Below are 20731 nucleotides of genomic sequence, written 5' to 3'. Positions count from 1 at the left end.
AGAAGGAGCTGCGCATGGACTTCATTTATAAGTAAAGGTAAGACCATAATAACGTTTTTTTTAATTAAATGTGCTTTTCATGATGGTATCCTTACATCACACTCAAAGCGCAGGCCTAAATTTACCGCATGCCTTTGGTAAGCGCCGGAGTGAGAAGAGGGGGGGGGGGGGGGGGGGTTTAAAATAATTAGCGCATGCTTGCATTTACCGCATGCCTTTGGTAAGCGCCGGAGTGAGAAGAGGTTTTAAATTAATTACCGCCCCGGCGGCAATTCAAGGAAATACGGTATACCTTTTTCTGGAAGGGTTACCCGACAGAAGGTCCGCATCACCATAGTGTTGGTTTGGCAATAAAAAACAGCCTCCTACCCAGTTTTACTGAAACACCTACCGGCATAAGTGAAAGACTCATGTCTGTCCGTATAACCCTGGCAAAACACAGCTTTGCAACTCTTCTCAGTGCATATGCGCCAACTCTACCATCCCAGAATGAGGCAAGTGACCGCTTCTACCAGGAACTATATGAGGCCCCTACAGCGCATCCTTAGCAGTGACAAAATCCTCCTACTTGGTGATTTTAATGCCAGGGCGGGGAAAAACCACCTCATAAGGAAAGGAGTGATTGGGAATCATGGTATAGAGAAGGTTAACAGCAATGGCATGATGCTACTCAGTCTCTGTGCTGAGCATGACTTGACAATCACCAACACAATCTTCCAACAGAAAAATAAACACAAGGCTTCCTGGATGCATCCATGATCCAAGCAATGGCATCTGCTGGATTAGGTTATGGTGAGACACAAGGACACCAAGGACATGCACATCACCCGTGCAATGCGAGGTGCTGACTGCTGGACTGACCACCCCATGATTATCTCTAAGTTGCGAGTGACAGTACGCCCCCCTGTTCGTCTCCGAAAAACTGGCAAAAAGCGGTTGGACTGTGCCCGGCTGGAAGCAGACGAGGCCTGGAACAGCCTTCGATCCTTCATTGCAGAGAAGCTGCAGGAAATCGACCCCTTCCTGAGCCCTGAAGGCAGCATTGATGACAACTAGACCTGCCTTAGCTCAAAGCTCTATGAGGCCACAGCCGAGTCTATTGGCTACTGCCGTAGGAAGCATCAGGACTGGTTCGACGAAAATTCAGAATCCATTACAACCATACTGGACACCATGCACAAGGCTCATAACGCAGCCCTGAACAACCCTACATCTGTCAGGCTGAAGCAGCACTGGAGAACATCAAGGAAGGAGGTACAGTCTGTCCTACGAAAACTGAAAAATGACTGGTGGACTGACAAGGTTCAAGAAATCGAACATTTTGTAGTGAAGAACGATATGCACAACTTCTATAATGCTGTGAAAACCATCCATGGCCCCAGGAACTCCTCTCTCTCACCTGTGAAGTCAGCTGTTGGCTCAACCCTCATAAAGGACCAGCAACAAGTTGTGGACAGATGGGCGGAACACTTCCAAACACTTTTAAACCAACCTGCCACCGCTGATCTGGCAGTGCTGGACGACCTGCCCAGCTATCCAACTATTGTAGAACTGGATCTTCCGCCAACCTTCTCTGAAGTCTGGGCTGCAGTTAGGTCACTAAAGAACAACAAGACCCTCGGCCCGGATTGTATCCCTGCAGAGATCCTTAAACAGGGAGGCTATCTCTGTATCAGAGCAATTTTCCACTACATTGCTGATATATGGAAGCGCGGAGCAGTCCCCCAACAATGGCGGGATGCAAATGTTGTAACCATATATAAAGGGAAGGGTGAGAAGTCTCTCTGTGGCAATAGTAGAGGAATATACCCTCCTGTCTGCTGCCGGCAAGGTTCTTGCCAAAGTGATGCTGTCAAGATTCATACAGAGCATAACAGAACACCTATTGCCTGAGTCTCAATGTAGCTTCAGGAAGAATCGCAGCACTGTGGACATGATTTTCACAACACGCCAGCTACAAGAGAAGTGTAGGGAGCAACATCAAGATCTATACATGGCGTTTGTGGACCTATCAAAAGCCTTTGATATGGTCCACAGAGACTTGCTCTGGGCGGTCCTTCTCAGGGTTGATTGCCCGCAGAAGTTTGTAAACATCCTGCAAAGTTTCCACGAGGAGATGATGGCTCAGGTAACAACAGGAGGACATGAGTCTAGGCCTTTCAAGGTATGCACAGGTAAGGCTGTGTACTTGCAGCTGTGCTATTCAACATCTTCCTCATGAGTGTCACTTGGCTACTGCACAAAGAAGTTGAGGGAAGCAGTGGTGTGCTTGTGGATTACAGGTTGGATGGAAGCTTATTTAACATCAGAAGGTTGCAGGTGGCTACCAAGGTCAAAACTGTGAACATTGTGGAATTACAGCATGCTGATGATTGTGCCTTCGTGGCACATACATCAGAGGCTCTGCAGGCGATGCTAACAGCTGCTGTGAAGGCCTGTAATAGACTGGGTCTCAGTGTGAACACTGTGAAGACAGAAGTACTCTGCCAGTGGAATTCCCCTCCGCCAACTCGACCACCATCACCCGTCTTTAACGTAGATGACAAGCCCCTAGCAGTAGTCCCAGACTTCAAATATCTTGGGAGCATCCTCTCCAAAAACTGCAGCATGGACAATTATGTTCAAAACCGAATAAGGTCTGCCTCAGCCTCCTTTGGCAGTCTGCGCAAAAGGGTGTATGTGAACAAAGCCCTCAGCTTACATACCACTGCGGCAGTCTACCAAGCCATCTGTGTCTCCACACTACTAAACGGCTGTGAAGCTTGGACCCTGTATCGCCGCCACATCCAACGGCTGGAGAACTTTCACATCAAGTGTCTTCAGCGGATCCTTGGGCTAACATGGCGTGATCGTGTGCCACACATGGAATTCTTGATTAGAACTGGTACCAAGAGCATGGAGGCCACCTTTCTCCAGTACCAACTGCGATGGGCCGGCCACACCATCAGAATGCCGGTTCACCGTGCGTGACTGCTCGCCGTCTGTTCGCTGTTGCGAAAAAGGCTAAGTATCTCTCTATCTGTGTGCTTTTAATTGTTCTACAGCTTTCTTTATCACTTCTCAAACATATTTAGTGGTACTATTTAACTTGCGAATCACCCGATCTCTGTCCCACCACCCTTTCCTCAGCTAGCTAGCTGCTAAGCTAGCGCGGAGAAAGGCAGCGCCGGTCAGAAGGTAAGTAGGAAGCTACTCCCGCAGACCGCGACCACTTCCCTGAGGACAGCAGGAACTTCACTCAGTGACAGAAAACACTGTGAGTAATGGCTTCCTGCGCGCCTTGCACCATACTCACGGAGAGGTTGGCTCTGCTAGAGGGCCGTGTCCGCCAGTTAGAGCAGAGTAATGTCGTAACTTTAGATGTTGCGGACACATCTGCTAGCGTTAGCTGTAGCGAGCTAACTAGCCCAGCTTGTAGCAGTCCTAAGCGGCCTACAAGCTACGGTGTACCGGTTGAGACGCATAATAGATTTAGCTCTTTAGCTAGTCCTACACCCCAGTCTACCGGGCACCACACCTTAGTCATAGGGGACTCCATCACCCGAAACATAAAGCTTAGCAAACCAGCCACAATAAAGTGTATCCCCGGGGCCAGAGCACCTGACATTGAAGCTAATCTTAGGGAGCTAACTCGCAACAGGCCTAGTAAACACGTACGACAGGCTAATCGCACCACTAATTATGCGAATATAGTTGTACACGTTGGCTCCAATGACACTAGAATGAGACAGTCAGAGATTACAAAGAGAAACATAGCCAGGACTTGTGATCTCGCCAGAAAGATGTTCAGGCATCGAGTAATTGTCTCTGGCCCCCTGCCTGCGAGAGGCAATGATGAGAGATATAGCAGATTAGTCTCGCTTAACAAGTGGCTGTCTAGCTTCTGTAGGCAACAGGGACTAACGTTTATTGATAACTGGCCCTCTTTCTGGGGCAAACCAGGCTTGCTGATGAGAGACGGCCTTCACCCTAACCAGGAAGGCGCCATCGTCCTGTCTAGAAACATAGACTACTATTTAAGTCTCACTTGACTGACTACACTAGAGCAAGCCCGGTCACAGGCAATTACAATGTCTGTTAGTCCGGGTGAGGAGTCAGTTAAGCTAGAACTAGCCAGCGCCAGGCTGGATAATCCATGTACGCATAGCAATTCTCTTAGAATAATACACAATTCACATAATGTTTTTTCTGTTGTGTCTGTGTCAGAGGTGGACATGCATTCTACTGAGGTGGCAAATTATGATATGTCCAGTCTATTGCAGCACCAAGCAAACAATCGGAAAATTCCCGTCATATCAATTCGTAGATATGGTTGAAACTATTTAAAGTGCACTACGCATAATAAACGCAACATTGTTAATATTGCTACTACGGATAATCTTAACAAAAACTTGTCAAAACAGCCCAATACCTATAATATGGGCTTTTTAAACATAAGATCATTGTCTCCCAAGGCGTTATTAGTTAATGAGGTCATTAGAGACAACAATCTTAACGTCATTGGTCTTAGCGAAACCTGGCTCAAACCAGACAAATTTTTTGCGCTCAATGAGGCATCTCCTCCTAACTATACAAATGCGCATGTTGCCCGTCCTCTTAAAAGGGGAGGGGGTGTCGCACTAATATACAATGAAAATTTCAACCTTACCCCTAACCTAAATAATAAATATAAATCGTTTGAGGTGCTTACTATGAGGTCTGTCACACCGCTACCTCTCGACCTGGCTGTTATCTACCGCCTCCCTGGGCCCTATTCGGACTTTATCAGTGAATTCTCAGAGTTCGTTGCTGATCTAGTGACGCACGCCGACAATATAATCATAATGGGGGACTTTAATATCCATATGAATACCCCATCGGACCCTCAGTGCGTGGCGCTCCAAACCATAATTGATAGCTGTGGTCTTACACAAATAATACATGAACCCACGCATCGCAACGGTAATACAATAGATCTAGTGCTTGTCAGGGGTGTCACCACCTCCAAAGTTATGATACTTCCATATACTAAAGTAATGTCCGATCATTACCTTATAAAATTTGAAGTTTTGACTCATTGTCAACAAGCTAATAATAATAATAACTGCTATAGCGGCCGCAACATTAATGCTGCCACAACGATGACTCTTGCTGACCTACTGCCTTCGGTAATGGCACCATTCCCAAATTATGTCGGCTCTATTGATAACCTCACTAACAACTTTGACGATGCCTTGCGCGGAATTATTGATAGTATAGCACCGCTAAAGCAAAAAAGGGCCCCTAAACGGCGCACCCCATGGTTTACAGAAGAAATTAGAGCTCATAAATTATCATGTAGAAAACTGGAACGCAAATGGCGCGCGACTAAACTTGAGGTTTTCCATCAAGCATGGAGTGATAGTTTAATAACTTATAAACGCATGCTTACCTTAGCTAAAGCTAAATACTACTCAAATCTCATCCGCCTCAACAAAAACGATCCTAAATTTCTGTTTAGTACAGTAGCATCGCTAACCCAACAAGGGACTCCTCCCAGTAGCTCCACCCACTCGGCAGATGATTTTATGAATTTCTTTAATAAGAAAATTGAACTCATTAGAAAGGAGATTAAAGACAACGCATCCCAGCTACAACTGGGTTCTATTAACACAAATACGACTGTATATACGACGGACACTGCCCTCCAAAATAGTCTCTCTATTTTTGATGAAATAACATAAGGGAATTATTACAGCGTGTAAGTGGGATAAAACAAACAACATGTTTACTTGACCCACTTCCTGGGAAACTTATCAAGGAACTGTTTTTATTATTAGGTCCATCAGTGTTAAATATTATAAACTTATCACTTTCCTCCGGCACTGTTCCCCTAGAATTCAAAAAAGCGGTTATTCATCCTCTGCTCAAAAGACCTAACCTTGATCCTGACCTCATGGTAAACTCCCACCTTCCGTTTATTTCCAAAATTCTCGAAAAAATTGTTGCACAACAGCTAAATGAACACTTAGTGACTAACAATCTCTGTGAACCTTTTCAATCCGGTTTCAGGGCAAATCACTCTACGGAGACAGCCCTCGCAAAAATGACTAATGATCTATTGCTAACGATGGATTCTGATGCGTCATCTATGTTGCTGCTTCTTGATCTTAGCGCCGCTTTCGATACCGTCGATCATAATATTTTATTAGAGCGTATCAAAACACGTATTGGTATGTCAGACTTAGCCTTGTCTTGGTTTAACTCTTATCTTACTGACAGGATGCAGTGCGTCTCCCATAACAATGTGACCTCGGACTATGTCAAGGTAACGTGCGGAGTTCCCCAGGGTTCGGTTCTTGGCCCTGCACTCTTTAGTATTTACATGCGGCCGCTGGGTGACATCATACGCAAGTACGGTGTTAGCTTTCACTGTTATGCTGATGACACTCAACTCTACATGCCCCTAAAGCTGACCAACACGCCGGATTGTAGTCAGCTGGAGGCGTGTCTTAATGAAATTAAACAATGGATGTCTGCTAACTTTTTGCAACTCAACGCTAAGAAAACGGAAATGCTGATTATCGGTCCTGTTAGACACCGACATCTATTTAATAATACCACCTTAACATTTGACAACCAAACAATTACACAAGGCGACTCGGTAAAGAATCTGGGTATTATCTTCGACCCAACTCTCTCGTTTGAGTCACACATTAAGAGTGTTACTAAAACGGCCTTCTTTCATCTCCGTAATATCGCTAAAATTCGTTCCATCTTGTCCACTAGCGACGCTGAGATCATTATTCATGCGTTCGTTACGTCTCGTCTCGATTACTGTAACGTATTATTTTCGGGTGTCCCTATGTCTAGCATTAAAAGATTACAGTTGGTACAAAATGCGGCTGCAAGACTTTTGACAAAAACAAGAAAGTTTGATCATATTACGCCTATACTGGCTCACCTGCACTGGCTTCCTGTGCACTTAAGATGCGACTTTAAGGTTTTACTACTTACGTATAAAATACTACACGGTTTAGCTCCAGCCTATCTCACCGATTGTATTGTACCATATGTCCCGACAAGAAATCTGCGTTCAAAGAACTCCGGCTTATTAGTGATTCCCAGAGCCAAAAAAAAGTCTGCGGGCTATAGAGCGTTTTCTATTCGGGCTCCAGTACTCTGGGATGCCCTCCCGGTAACAGTTAGAGATGCTACCTCAGTAGAAGCATTTAAGTCCCATCTTAAAACTCATTTGTATAATCTAGCCTTTAAATAGACCCCCCTTTTTTAGACCAGTTGATCTGCCGTTTCTTTTCCTCTCTCCTCTTCTCCCCTGTCCCTTGCGAGGGGGAGTTGCATAGGTCCGGTGGCCATGGATGAAGTGCTGGCTGTCCAGAGTCGGGACCCCGGGTGGACCACTAGCCTGTGCATCGGTTGGGGACATCTCTGCGCTGCTGACCCGTCTCCGCTCGGGATGGTTTCCTGTTGGCCCCGCTGTGGACTGGACTCCCGCTGATGTGTTGGATCCACTGTGGACTGGACTTTCACAATGTTATGTCAGACCCACTCGACATCCATTGCTTTCGGTCTCCCCTAGAGGGGGGGGGTTACACACATATGCGGTCCTCTCCAAGGTTTCTCATAGTCATTCACCGACGTCCCACTGGGGTGAATTTTTCCTTGCCCGTATGTGGGCTCTGTACCGAGGATGTCGTTGTGGCTTGTGCAGCCCTTTGAGACACTTGTGATTTAGGGCTATATGAATAAACATTGATTGATTGATTCAATGCCAGATGATAAACTTCCGCGACAACTGCTGTATGGTCAACTACATCATGGCCAGAGCTGTGCAGGAGGCCAAAAGCGGAGATACAAGGACCAACTGAAGATAACACTTAAGAAGCGTGGAATACAGCACACACAGCTGGAAAGCTCTGCTTTAGAACGCCCTCTCTGGAGGAAACTCTGCCATGCAGGCCTTCACCGTTTTGAAGAGGAGACAAGCGCAGCGAGGGAAGGGAAACACACTCAATAACAATAGTATGTTTTTTGAGAAGTAGGAACAGTATTTAATGTTTCTTCTGCCAAGGAAATATTCCTCTGTCATACATTTTTTTATGACAGAGTGGTTTGTATAGTTTAAGAAATGTGGCGCTCAATGAGAATTTGTGTAATCTTTAAAAAATATTGTTTTGAGTGAGCTAAATGCTTTTGTGATGGAATTGTTTGGAAAAAAGGAATTCTTAAGATCAAAAGGAATTTGTGTTGTGAAATATGTGGCCTTTTGTGGAAAGGTGTGATTTTGGGCGTATGGAAAATTGTTGATCCAAATGTCCTGAAAAAGTAGAAAGCTTTCATGTCGATGCTTTGAATCTGCATTTAAATGTTTTAGACTTAGACTTAGAATTAGACTAACTTTATTGATCCACAAGGGACATTTTTCCAAGTTTTTGTTGTTCCAAGTTTTCTAATTGTTCCCATTTTCAATGGGAATTTTGCTTGGGAAAATGTGGAATTGTGGAGAATGTTGGAATGTGTGGATAGATCACTCGCACGAGTGAGCTGGACATGTTGATGTTCAAAACAGTTAGGAAATAAAGACGAAGTCGAGCGTCAAAAAGCAGGACGGAGTAGAACAAATGTGCTATGAGCCAAGTTGTGTAGAAATTGTGCGTGAAACTGAAAGATTAAACTGGACTTACATGCTTCACAGAAAACTGAATATTATGGGAAAATTGGGAATTTATGGAAGGTGAAAATTTCTCAGCCAGGATGCTTTGATACTGGAATTATTTTAATCCGTTGAGAAGTGTGGACGAATTCCATTCTTTTCAATGGGAATTTATTTGTCCAAAAATGAGGAACTCTGGCAAACCGGGACTCTGAAAAAATAAGAAATCTGAGTGTTTTGGAAAGCTGAATGTTTTCATGTCAATTTGAATTGGTTGAGAAATGTAAGAGATATGGAAGTTAAAGGCCTACTGAAACTCACTACTACCAACCACGCAGTCTGATAGTTTATACATCAATGATGAAATCTTAACATTGCAACACATGCCAATACGGCCGGGTTAACTTATAAAGTGCAATTTTAAATTTCCCGCCACACTTCCGCTTGAAAACATCTCGGTATGATGACGTATGCGCGTGACGTAGCCAGTGAAACGGAAGTATTGGTACCCTATTGAATACAATACAAAAAGCTCTGTTTTCATTTCATAATTCCACAGTATTCTGGACATCTGTGTAGGTGAATCTTTTGCAATTTGTTTAATGAACAATGGAGACTGCAAATAAGAAAGTTGTAGGTGGGATCTGTGTATTAGCGGCGGACTACAGCAACACAACCAGGAGGACTTTGTTGGATAGCAGACGCGCTAGCCGGCGACCTCACTTTGACTTCCTACGTCTCCGAGCCGCCAACCGCATCTGTGATCGGGTGAAGTCCTTCGTCGCACCGTCGATTGCTGGAATGCAGGTGAGCCCGAGTGTTGATGAGCAGATGAGGGCTGGCTGGCGTAGGTGGAGAGGTAATGTTTTTAGCATAGCTCTGTGAGGTCCGGTTGCTAAGTTAGCTTCAATGGCGTCGTTAGCAGCAGCATTGTTAACCTTCGCCAGCCTGGAAAGCATTAACCGTGTAGTTACATGTCCACGGTTTAATAGTATTGTTGATTTTCTGTCTATCCTTCCAGTCAGGGGTTTATTTATTTTGTTTCTATATGCAGTTAAGCACGATGCTATCACGTTAGCTCGTAGCTAAAGTGTTTCACCGATGTATTGACGCGGAGATAAAAGTCACTGTGAATGTCCATTTCGCGTTCTCGACTCTCATTTTCAAGAGGATATAGTATCCGAGGTGGTTTGAAATACAAATCCGTGATCCACAATAGAAAAAGGAGAGAGTGTGGAATCCAATGAGCCAGCTTGTACCTAAGTTACGGTGAGAGCGAAAAAAGATATGTCTTGAACTGCACTCTAACGTTCCTCATCCACAAATCTTTCGTCCTCGCTCAAATTAATGGGGAAATCGTCGCTTTCTCGGTCCGAATCGCTCTCACTACAGGCCGCCATCACTGTAAACAATAGGGAACTTTGCGGAAATGTTCAACTGACTACGTCACGCTACTTCCGGTAGGGGCAAGGCTTTTTTTTGTCAGATACCAAAAGTTGCGATCTTTGTCGTCGTTGTTCTATACTAAATCCTTTCAGCAAAAATATGGCAATATCGCGAAATGATCAAGTATGACACATAGAATAGATCTGCTATCCCTGTTTAAATAAAAAAAAATCATTTCAGTAGGCCTTTAAAATTGTCTGTTCAGTGTGCTAGTTAATGCTAAACACAAATGCTTTACAGAAAATGTAGAATTGTAGAATACTGGAAGTATTGGGATTTTGAAATGTGGACATATATAATAAAGTCATGTTTTGGGCCGATTGGCAAAGTGTCGCTGTACTGCTACCTCACCCTCTTTGACTGGCATGCAAAGGGCGTGACCTGTAGATGTCATGTTGTGCCGATTAGTGACGCTTTTCATTAATGCTTATTAAGAACTGGAGGGAGTAAACAGGCCTAACCCGATACAATGCGGAAAATTTGGCTTTCACTCGTGACGTTTACCAGGAACACTTCTTCCTCCTTTCAGTTTGTCTATTTGCTGGTAAAATGATTCAGCTGGTAATTATGTGTCTCGATGAAGGGCAACTTGGTTTGCTAATGAAATGCTTTTTAATGTCAACACCCTTGCTGGAGGCATTTGATTCTTAATCCTTCGAAAATCTTATTTCATTATCTTACTTTATCAAATCAAACCATTATTGAGATATTTTTACACTGGTGCACGTTTAGGGTTGTAACTAAACACGATCGCTGATTTTAGCTGTTTTAATTGATTGGTGATCCAAGGCTTAGCAACCGGATTTTACGCCAGCTGGTGTAAAGTGCTTTGCTTTTGAAGCATACTGGAAAGTAAGCACAGCCATGTTGTCCATATGGAAGTACTTTAGCCTTTTAAATGAAAATAGTCCTACAACCACTCGCAATGTCTGCAAAAGGACAAGGTAGTTCAACACCACAAATGTAATATTTTATCTGAGTTCCAATCAAAAAGACGGGTGCAAAGCGCTCAACAAGGCTGCGCTAATCTCAAAGCAAGAAAACCCTGGACTATGGAGGAAAGAAAAATATCCCAAAGAGGGAAAAGGCAAAGCAAAACAAAAGGTAGTCGAGTTTATTGCTTCGAAAAAGCAGACCATCTCTGTTGCCGAGAATGTGGATAGGGTAGATCCATAGAATAGATCCTCGGATAGATCCATAGGGTAGATCCATAGGATACATCCTCGGATAGATCCATGGGGTAGATCCATTGGATAAATCCTAGGATAGATCCATAGGGTAGATGCTTAGAATAGATCCATAAGATAGATCCTAGGGTAGATCCATAGGGTAGATCCATAGGATAAATTCTAGGATTGATCCATAGGGTAGGTGCATAGTATAGATCCATGCTTCAAACAATCAGACCATCTCTGTTGCAGAGAATGTGGGGTTTTGCAGACTTTTACAATGTATGGCTCCACGCTATGTATGCCATCATGACACTCATTTGCTGACACCGCCTTACTGCAGTTGTACAAGAAAATATACGTGATCTAAAAGAAAAAATGATGGCGAGAAGTTTTACAAGCGATATTTGGATATTTTATATCATGTGGCTACTGCGCCTCACTGCACACTAGGTTGATCCCTCAAACTACGTTTTGAAGAAGTCATATGATTATTTTCTACTTTTTAAAGACTTCATTGTGGTTTACGTAACATGTAAGGGTGGTTCTAAAGTAAAAATGTTGCATAGATTATGATTTACAGACCATCAATCAAAGTTGACTTATATAGCCATTAATCACAAATGTCTCAAAGGGCTGCACGTGCCACAACGACATCCTCGGCTCAGATCCCACCCTGTTCAAGTCGCTTTCTCACCAGGCGGTCTTATTTACATGCCTCCCCTTCGACTGTGTCTTCTCCCCGTTAGCCATGTTGTAATTTTTAGTGCTTCCTTAGCGAGTCTACTGACAGATAACATTTAGAACAGTATGCTACTTTGTATTACAAATGGCAACAGTGTAGGATGCATGTGCATGTATGAGCCAGTCTGCCCCACAACAAGAGCATAGAGAAAAAGAAGGAACTTATTGAGCGTCGGACTACAATTGGAGACTCGTGCAAAGCACTTTGGGTAAATTTCTACCATATATGGATAATCCGTTGACGTCGCCAATTGGAAAAAAGTCACAAATTGGACAAATTTCAAACTGCTTGTTAGTAGGAGAATGAAAGAAGACAAGATTGTTTTATCTAAATGTTTAATGTTTAATATAATAAGATTGTAAAAGTATCGAATCAGGACTCGAAACTGGGCAAAATAATTGGATTGGATTGGAGGCCAAAATGCTGATTGGGACAATCCTAGTAACATTTCAGCATATTTATGGTTTCGTATGTACCTCTGTTTTTTTTCGCAACAGTAAGAGTACAAATGACACTCTATTAGCCTGGGTAAAGGAAGCCAAGTGCGAAAGCCTTCTGAGGTCAGTAAATAGCCTCTCCTTCACCAAGACCCTTCACCTTGCCTCCTCGTGGCAGCACATGGTAACTGGAATCTCGCGATTTCAGACTAAAAGGTAGGGGATCGACCCGCTGCCTTACGGGTAAGTCCAGGAAGACAAGGGCTAGGGGAGCACACCCTGAGAGAAAAGCACCGTGACGGGCCACGACAGACTGAGTGTTCCGGCTGCCTCCTGCAGCTATGAAGAGGTGCTGGTTGTCCTGGGTTTCCCCCTTGCCACTAGGCTCCATCTCTTTGTGGCAAAGAGTGCGGCTGGGAACTGTGCACCCCCAGAGGCACTTAAAATGTATCAACACACTGCTTCTGACCTTGGTGGATCCAGAACAGCAATGGATTCTAAAGTACAAAGTCTGGCGGCGTCAGGATGTCTGATAACAGGGGCAGGTTAGAATGAACTCGGAGCCTATAGTTAGATCCCTGCACGTGAGCGATACAGGGCTATAATGGTCGCTATCAGCTGGGATTTAAGTGGCAGCTGATTTCGGCAGACCCCTGTATGACTGAGCAGCCTTATTTATGAGCCACACTGCTCACCCCAAAGTTGGGGGAAGGCCTAGAAAAGGTGGCCTAAACATTGCCCACTCTTCACACTCTGGTTAGGATACCGCACCTACCGGGACATACAACTACTGTGGTCGAAAAACAAAAAATTAACAAGTTCCCCTGAAATTGGCTGCATGGAACATCAGAACCCTTCTGGACATCAACCCTGACAGGCTGCAAAGAAGAACTGCGCTTGTTGCAGCTGAGCTCAGACGTTATGGAATTGACATCGCCGCTTTGATTGAGACCAGACTTCTGGATGAGGGATCCCTAATGAAAGAAGGCCAGGGTTATACCTTTTTCTGGAAGGGTTACCCTACAGAAGGTCCGCATCACCATAGTGTTGGTTTGGCAATAAAAAACAGCCTGCTACCCAGTTTTACTGAAACACCTACCGGCATAAGTGAAAGACTCATGTCTGTCCGTATCCCCCTGGCAAAACACAGCTTTGCAACTCTTCTCAGTGCATATGCGCCAACTCTACCATCCCAGAATAAGGCAAAGGACCGCTTCTACCATGAACTATATGGGGCCCTACAGCGCATCCTTAGCAGTGACAAAATCCTCCTGCTTGGTGATTTTAATGCCATGGTGGGGAAAAACCACCTCATAAGGAACGGAGTGATTGGGAATCATGGTATCGAGAAGGTTAACAGCAATGGCATGAGGCTACTCAGTCTCTGTGCTGAACATGACCTGACAATCACCAACACAATCTTCCAACAGAAAAATAAACACAAGGCTTCCTGGATGCATCCACGATCCAAGCAATGGCATCTGCTGGATTAGGTTATCGTGAGACACAAGGACACCAAGGACATGCACATCACCCGTGCAATGCGAGGTGCTGACTGCTGGACTGACCACCCCATGATTATCTCCAAGTTGCGAGTGAAAGTACGCCCCCCTGTTCGTCTCCGAAAAACTGGCAAAAAGCGGTTGGACTGTGCCTGGAACAGCCTTCGATCCTTCATTGCAGAGAAGCTGCAGGAAATCGAGCCCTGAAGGCAGCATTGATGACAACTAGACCTGCCTTAGCTCAAAGCTCTATGAGGCCACAGCCGAGTCTATTGGCTACCGCCGTAAGAGGCATCAGGACTGGTTCGACGAAAATTCAGAATCCATTACAACCATACTGGACACCATGCACAAGGCTCATAACGCAGCCCTGAACAACCCTACATCTGTCAGGCTGAAGCAGCACTGGAGAACATCAAGGAAGGAGGTACAGTCTGTCCTACGAAAACTGAAAAATGACTGGTGGACTGACAAGGTTCAAGAAATCAAACATTTTGCAGTGAAGAATGACATGCACAACTTCTACAATGCTGTGAAAACTATCCATGGCCCCAGGAACTCCTCTCTCTCACCTGTGAAGTCAGCTGTTGGCTCAACCCTCATAAAGGACCAGCAACAAGATGTGGACAGATGGGCGGAACACTTCCAAACACTTTTAAAACAACCTGCCACCGCTGATCTGGCAGTGCTGGACGACCTGCCCAGCTATCCAACTATTGTAGAACTGGATCTTCTCCCAACCTTCTCTAATGTCTGGGCTGCAGTTAGGTCACTGAAGAACAACAAGACCCTTGGCCCGGATGGCATCCCTGCAGATATCCTTAAAAAGGGAGGCTATCTCTGTATCAGAGCAATTTTCCACTACATTGCTGATATATGTAAGCGCGGAGCAGTCCCCCAACAATGTTGTAACCATATATAAAGGGAAGGGTGAGAAGTCTGTCTGTGGCAATAGTAGAGGAATATCCCTCCTGTCTGCTGCCGGCAAGGTTCTTGCCAAAGTGATGCTGTCAAGATTCATACAGAGCATAACAGAACACCTATTGCCTGAGTCTCAATGTAGCTTCAGAAAGAACCACAGCACTGTGGACATGATTTTCACAACACGCCAGCTACAAGAGAAGTGTAGGGAGCAACATCAAGATCTATACATGGCGTTTGTGGACCTATCAAAAGCCTTTGATATGGTCCACAGAGACTTGCTCTGGGCGGTCCTTCTCAGGGTTGATTGCCCGCAGAAGTTTTTAAACATCCTGCAAAGTTTCCACAAGGAGATGATGGCTCAGGTAACAAGAGGAGGACAGGAGTCTAGGCATTTCAAGGTATGCACATGTAGGGCTGTGTACTTGCAGCTGTGCTATTCAACATCTTCCTCATGAGTGTCACTTGGCTACTGCACAAAGAAGTTGAGGGAAGCAGTGGTGTGCTTGTGGATTACAGGTTGGATAGAAGCTTATTTAACATCAGAAGGTTGCAGGTGGCTACCAAGGTCAAAACTGTGAACATTGTGGAATTACAGCATGCTGATGATTGTGCCTTCGTGGCACATACATCAGAGGCTCTGCAGGCGACGCTAACAGCTGCTGTGAAGGCCTGTAATAGACTGGGTCTCAGTGTGAACACTGTGAAGACAGAAGTACTCTGCCAGTGGAATTCCCCTCCGCCAACTCGACCACCATCACCTGTCTCTAACGTCGATGACAAGCCCCTAGCAGTAGTCCCAGACTTCAAATATCTTGGGAGCATCCTCTCCAAAAACTGCAGCATGGACAATGATGTTCAAAACCGAATAAGGTCTGACTCAGCCTCCTTTGGTAGACTGCGCAAGAGGGTGTATGTGAACAAAGCCCTCAGCATACATACCACTGCGGCAGTCTACCTAGCCATCTGTGTCTCCACACTACTATACGGCTGTGAAGCTTGGACCCTGTATCACCGCCACATCCAACAGCTGGAGAACTTTCACATCAAGTGTCTCCAGCGGATCTTTGGGCTAACATGGCGTGATCGTGTGCCACACATGGAATTCTTGATTAGAACTGGTACCAAGAGCATGGAGGCCACCTTTCTCCAGTACCAACTGCGATGGGCCGGCAACACCATCAAAATGCCAGATGATAGACTTCCGCGACAACTGCTGTATGGTCAACTACATCATGGCCAGAGCTGTGCAGAAGGCCAAAAGCGGAGATACAAGGACCAACTGAAGATAACACTTAAGAAGTGTGGAATACAGCACACACAGCTGGAAAGCTCTGCCTCAGAACGCTCTTTCTGGAGGAAACTCTGCCATGCAGGCCTTCACCGTTTTGAAGAGGAGAGAAGCGCAGCGAGGGAAGGGAAACGCCAGAGGAGGAAGATGGGCCCTGCAGCCAAGACCACGATGAACACTAACTTCACATGCCCCCATTGCAATAGACCATGTGGCTCTCGTATTGGACTTTTCAGTCACTTCAAAACTCACCAATAGAAGAAGTAGAAGTCATCATCAGATTTGATGGACTACCATAAGCAAGTAAGCAAGTACATATTAATGTAATGGATATATAATAAATATAATTGGATATTAAGAGTATGTGAAAGTTCGATACATTTTGTTCACTTCTGTGACGACCTCCTTAACATTTTGTATTCATCAGAATTATCAAGCAGTTGTGCTGGGCGGTCCTGCGGCGGCCGACTTGGGTGGTGCTCTCCTGGGGAGATGTTGGGCTCGTGCGGGCCCGGTTGCTGGTGGGGTGGGTGGGGCGGTCTTCCTGTGGGTAGTCTCTGGGCGCACTGCCCAGTCTTTCTGCCCGCATGGGGTGTGGTCTCTCGCTAGCTTGAGGGATGGCTGTCCCCTATTTCTCCCATGCCTTGTCCTCTGCTGGGCGCGTCTGTCTACGGCCTGCTGCTGGCCTGCGGGGCGTCATGGTGGGCTCTGGGGGGTCCTGTCTCTGGCTGGCCTGACTGCGTGGGGCAGGTGGTCCCTTGTTCACCTGTTGTTTTGGCTTGGGCTCTCTGGGTGGCAAATGTATTGTACATACAAATACACATATTTACTCACATACACACAGTTATTCATACATACTGTATATACATACATAAGTACATTCATTGATAGTTTCATACGCGCACACATACAGTATGTACTTACCCACATACACAGGTTCCTACGCTCCCACAAACAAAACAAATACAGTACATACATCCACACGCACATTCACTTTACAAACATACATATACACATACTGTACATATACAAGCACATATGCATACATACAGTCGTGCATATAATCACGTTTCATCAAACATATATTAACGCTGTTAACCTAGGGGAAACTGGGTAAAACACGGCACACTGACAAAGCTTAAGCTATTGTTACTATAACAATCTACACGGTTATTAGTGTTCACTTCTCGTTCTTCCCCTCCATCTATCTGATTTATTTTGTATTTAAAGTTATCCTTACATCTATGTATTATTGCATTTGAAACAATTTTATTGTTGATATTGGAGGTAGTTATTATCATTATTATTCCTTATCAATGGTGCGATTTCTATTGGTATTTGTATTGCTCCAATTGTAGTGCAATAATGTTCATTGTCATTTCTGTGTTATTAATATTTACTACACTAACTGCTTCTCTGCTGTCACTTTTTGTATCATATTTGTACATATCGTTTTTGCTGATGTTGTTCTGTTGTTGTTGTCGTCTCTTTGTCTTATCCTCCTATTGTCCCCACAATTTCCCCCACTGTCCTCTTTTTCTTCTTTCTATCCCCTCCTGCTCCGGCTGCGCCAAACATTAATATAAATCCCTTTAATAAAGTCAAATACAAATAAATCAACAAGAGAAATATCCCACACTTCTCTTTTGTAAAGTAAATCTGTATAGCAAATTTGGGCATCTACATCAACAATATGATTTGCCTGAGTGACTGGACAGTACCATAACTTTGGAGGTAGATCTATCGTATCACCGTTGCAATGTGTAGGTTCATTTTTTGTGTGTGTAAGACCACAGCTATCAATTATAGTCTGGAGCGCCACGCACAGAGGTGGGGGTATTCATATGGATATTAAAATCGTCCATTGTAATTATATTATCTGCGTGCATCACTAGATCAGCAACACACTCTGAAAATTTGCTGACAAAAAACGAATAGGGCCCAGAGGGGCGATAGATAGCCAGATGGAGAGGTAGCGGTGTGACAGACCTCATATGATTTATATTTATTACTTAGGTTAGAGCTAAGGTTAAAGTTTTCATGAGATATTAGTGCAACCCCTCCACCCCTTTTAAGGGGATGGACAATATGTGCACTCATATAGTTAGGAGGAGATGCCTCTTTAAGCAGGAAAAATTAATGTGGTTTTAGCCAAGTTTCACTGAGACCAATGATGTTAAGATTGCTGTCTGTAATGACCCCATTAATTTATAATGTTTTGGGAGACAATGATCTGATGTTTAAAAAGCCCATATTACTGTTTTGAGGCGTTTTTGTTTATGGTATCCGTAGTACTGATATTAATAACGTTACGTTTTTATTTTGTGTAGTACGTCTTAAATAATTTCGATCACATCTAGGAATTGATATGGTGGGAATCTTGGGATTATTTGCTTGGTGCTGCGATAGATTAACGCTTCATGATTTGCCACCTCAGTAGAATGCATGTCCACCTCTGGCACAGTCACTAAAGAAAAAACATTATGTGAGTCATGTACAAACCCTGTTTCCATATGAGTTGGGAAATTGTGTTAGATGTAAATATAAACTGAATACAATGATTTGCAAATCCTTTTCAACCCATATTCAATTGAATGCACTACAAAGAAAAGATATTTGATGTTCAAACTCATAAACTTTTTTTTTTTTTTTTTGCAAATAATAATTAACTTAGAATTTCATGGCTGCAACACGTGCCAAAGTAGTTGGGAAAGGGCATGTTCACCACTGTGTTACATCACCTTTTCTTTTAACGACACTCAATAAACGATTGGGAACTGAGGAAACTAATTGTTGAAGCTTTGAAAGTGGAATTATTTCCCATTCTTGTTTTATGTAGAGCTTCAGTCGTTCAACAGTCCGCTGTCGTATTTTACGCTTCATAATGCGCCACACATTTTCGATGGGAGACAGGTCTGGACTGCTGGCGGGCCAGGAAAGTACCCGCACTCTTTTTTTACGAAACCACGCTGTTGTAACACGTGCTGAATGTGGCTTGGCATTGTCCTGCTAAAGACGGAGCTTAGATGGCAGCATATGTTGTTCCAAAACCTGTATGTACCTTTCAGCATTAATGGTACCTTCACAGATGTGTATGTTACCCATGCTTTGGGCACTAATGCACCCCCATACCATCACAGAGGCTGGCTTTTGAACATTGCGTCGATAACAGTCTGGATGGTTCGCTTCCCCTTTGGTCCGGATGACACGATGTCGAATATTTCCAAAAACAATTTCAAATGTGTACTCGTCAGACCACAGAACACTTTTCCACTTTACATGAGTCCATCTTAGATGATCTCGGGCCCAGAGAAGCCAGCGGCGTTTCTGGATCTTGTTGATAAATGGCTTTCGTTTTGCATAGTAGAGCTTTAACTTGCACTTACAGATGTAGCGATGAACTGTATTTAGTGACAGTGGTTTTCTGAAGTGTTCCTGAGCCCATGTGGTGATATCCTTTAGAGATTGATGTCGGTTTTTGATACAGTGCCGTCTGAGGGATCGAAGGTCACGGTCATTCAATGTTGGTTTCCGGCCATGCCGCTTACGTGGAGTGATTTCTCCAGATTCTCTGAACCTTTTGATGATATTATGGACCGTAGATGTTGAAATCCCTAAATTTCTTGCAATTGCACTTTGAGAAATGTTGTTCTTAAACTGTTTGACTATTTGCTCACGCAGTTGTGGACAAAGGGTGTACCTCGCCCCATCCTTTCTGGTGAAAGACTGAGCATTTTTTGGGAAGCTGTTTTTATACCCAATCATGGCACCCACTTGTTCCCAATTAGCCTGCACACCTGTGGGATGTTCCAAATAAGTGTTTGATGAGCATTCCTCAACTTTATCAGTATTTATTGCCACCTTTCCCAACTTCTTAGTCACGTGTTGTTGGCATCAAATTCTAAAGTTAATGATCATTTGCAAAAATGTTTATCAGTTTGAACATCAAATATGTTGTCTTTGTATCATATTCAACTGAATATGGGTTGAAAATGATTTGCAAGTCATTATATTCCGTTTATATTTACATCTAACACAATTTCCCAACTCATATGGAAAAGGGGTTTGTATTATTCTATGAGAAATGCTATGTGTGCAGGAATTTTCCAGCCTGGCGCTGGTTAGTTTGAGCTTAATTGACTCCTCACCCGGGCTGACGGGCACTGTAATTGCCTGTGTAGTGTAGTCAGTCAACTGTGAGTCAAATTGAAGTCTATATTTCTGGAAAGAGTGATGGCGTCTTCCCGGTTAGGGTGAAGGCCGTCCCTTCTCAGCAAGCCCAGTTTGCCCCAGAAAGAGGGCCAATTATCAATAAACATTAAACCCTGTTCTCTGCAAAAACTAGCCAGCCACTTGTTAAGCGAGACTAATCTGCTATACCTCTCATCATTGCATCTCGCAGGCAGGGGGCCCGAGACAAGTACTCGATGTCGAGACAACTTTCTAGTGAGATTACAAGTCCTGGCTGTGTCCCTCTTTGTAATTTCTGACTGTCTCATCCGGGTGTTTACATATTCTCCATTTCTCGTGTAAATTCTTCCTCCCACAGTGGAAAAACATGTAGGCCAAGTATACCTGTACAGGCGAC

Source organism: Entelurus aequoreus, linkage group LG20 (genome assembly GCF_033978785.1).
Source record: "Entelurus aequoreus isolate RoL-2023_Sb linkage group LG20, RoL_Eaeq_v1.1, whole genome shotgun sequence".
Taxonomy (NCBI): Eukaryota; Metazoa; Chordata; class Actinopteri; order Syngnathiformes; family Syngnathidae; genus Entelurus; species Entelurus aequoreus.
The sequence above is the reverse complement of the archived record's forward strand: the minus strand, read 5'-3'. Positions refer to the sequence as shown.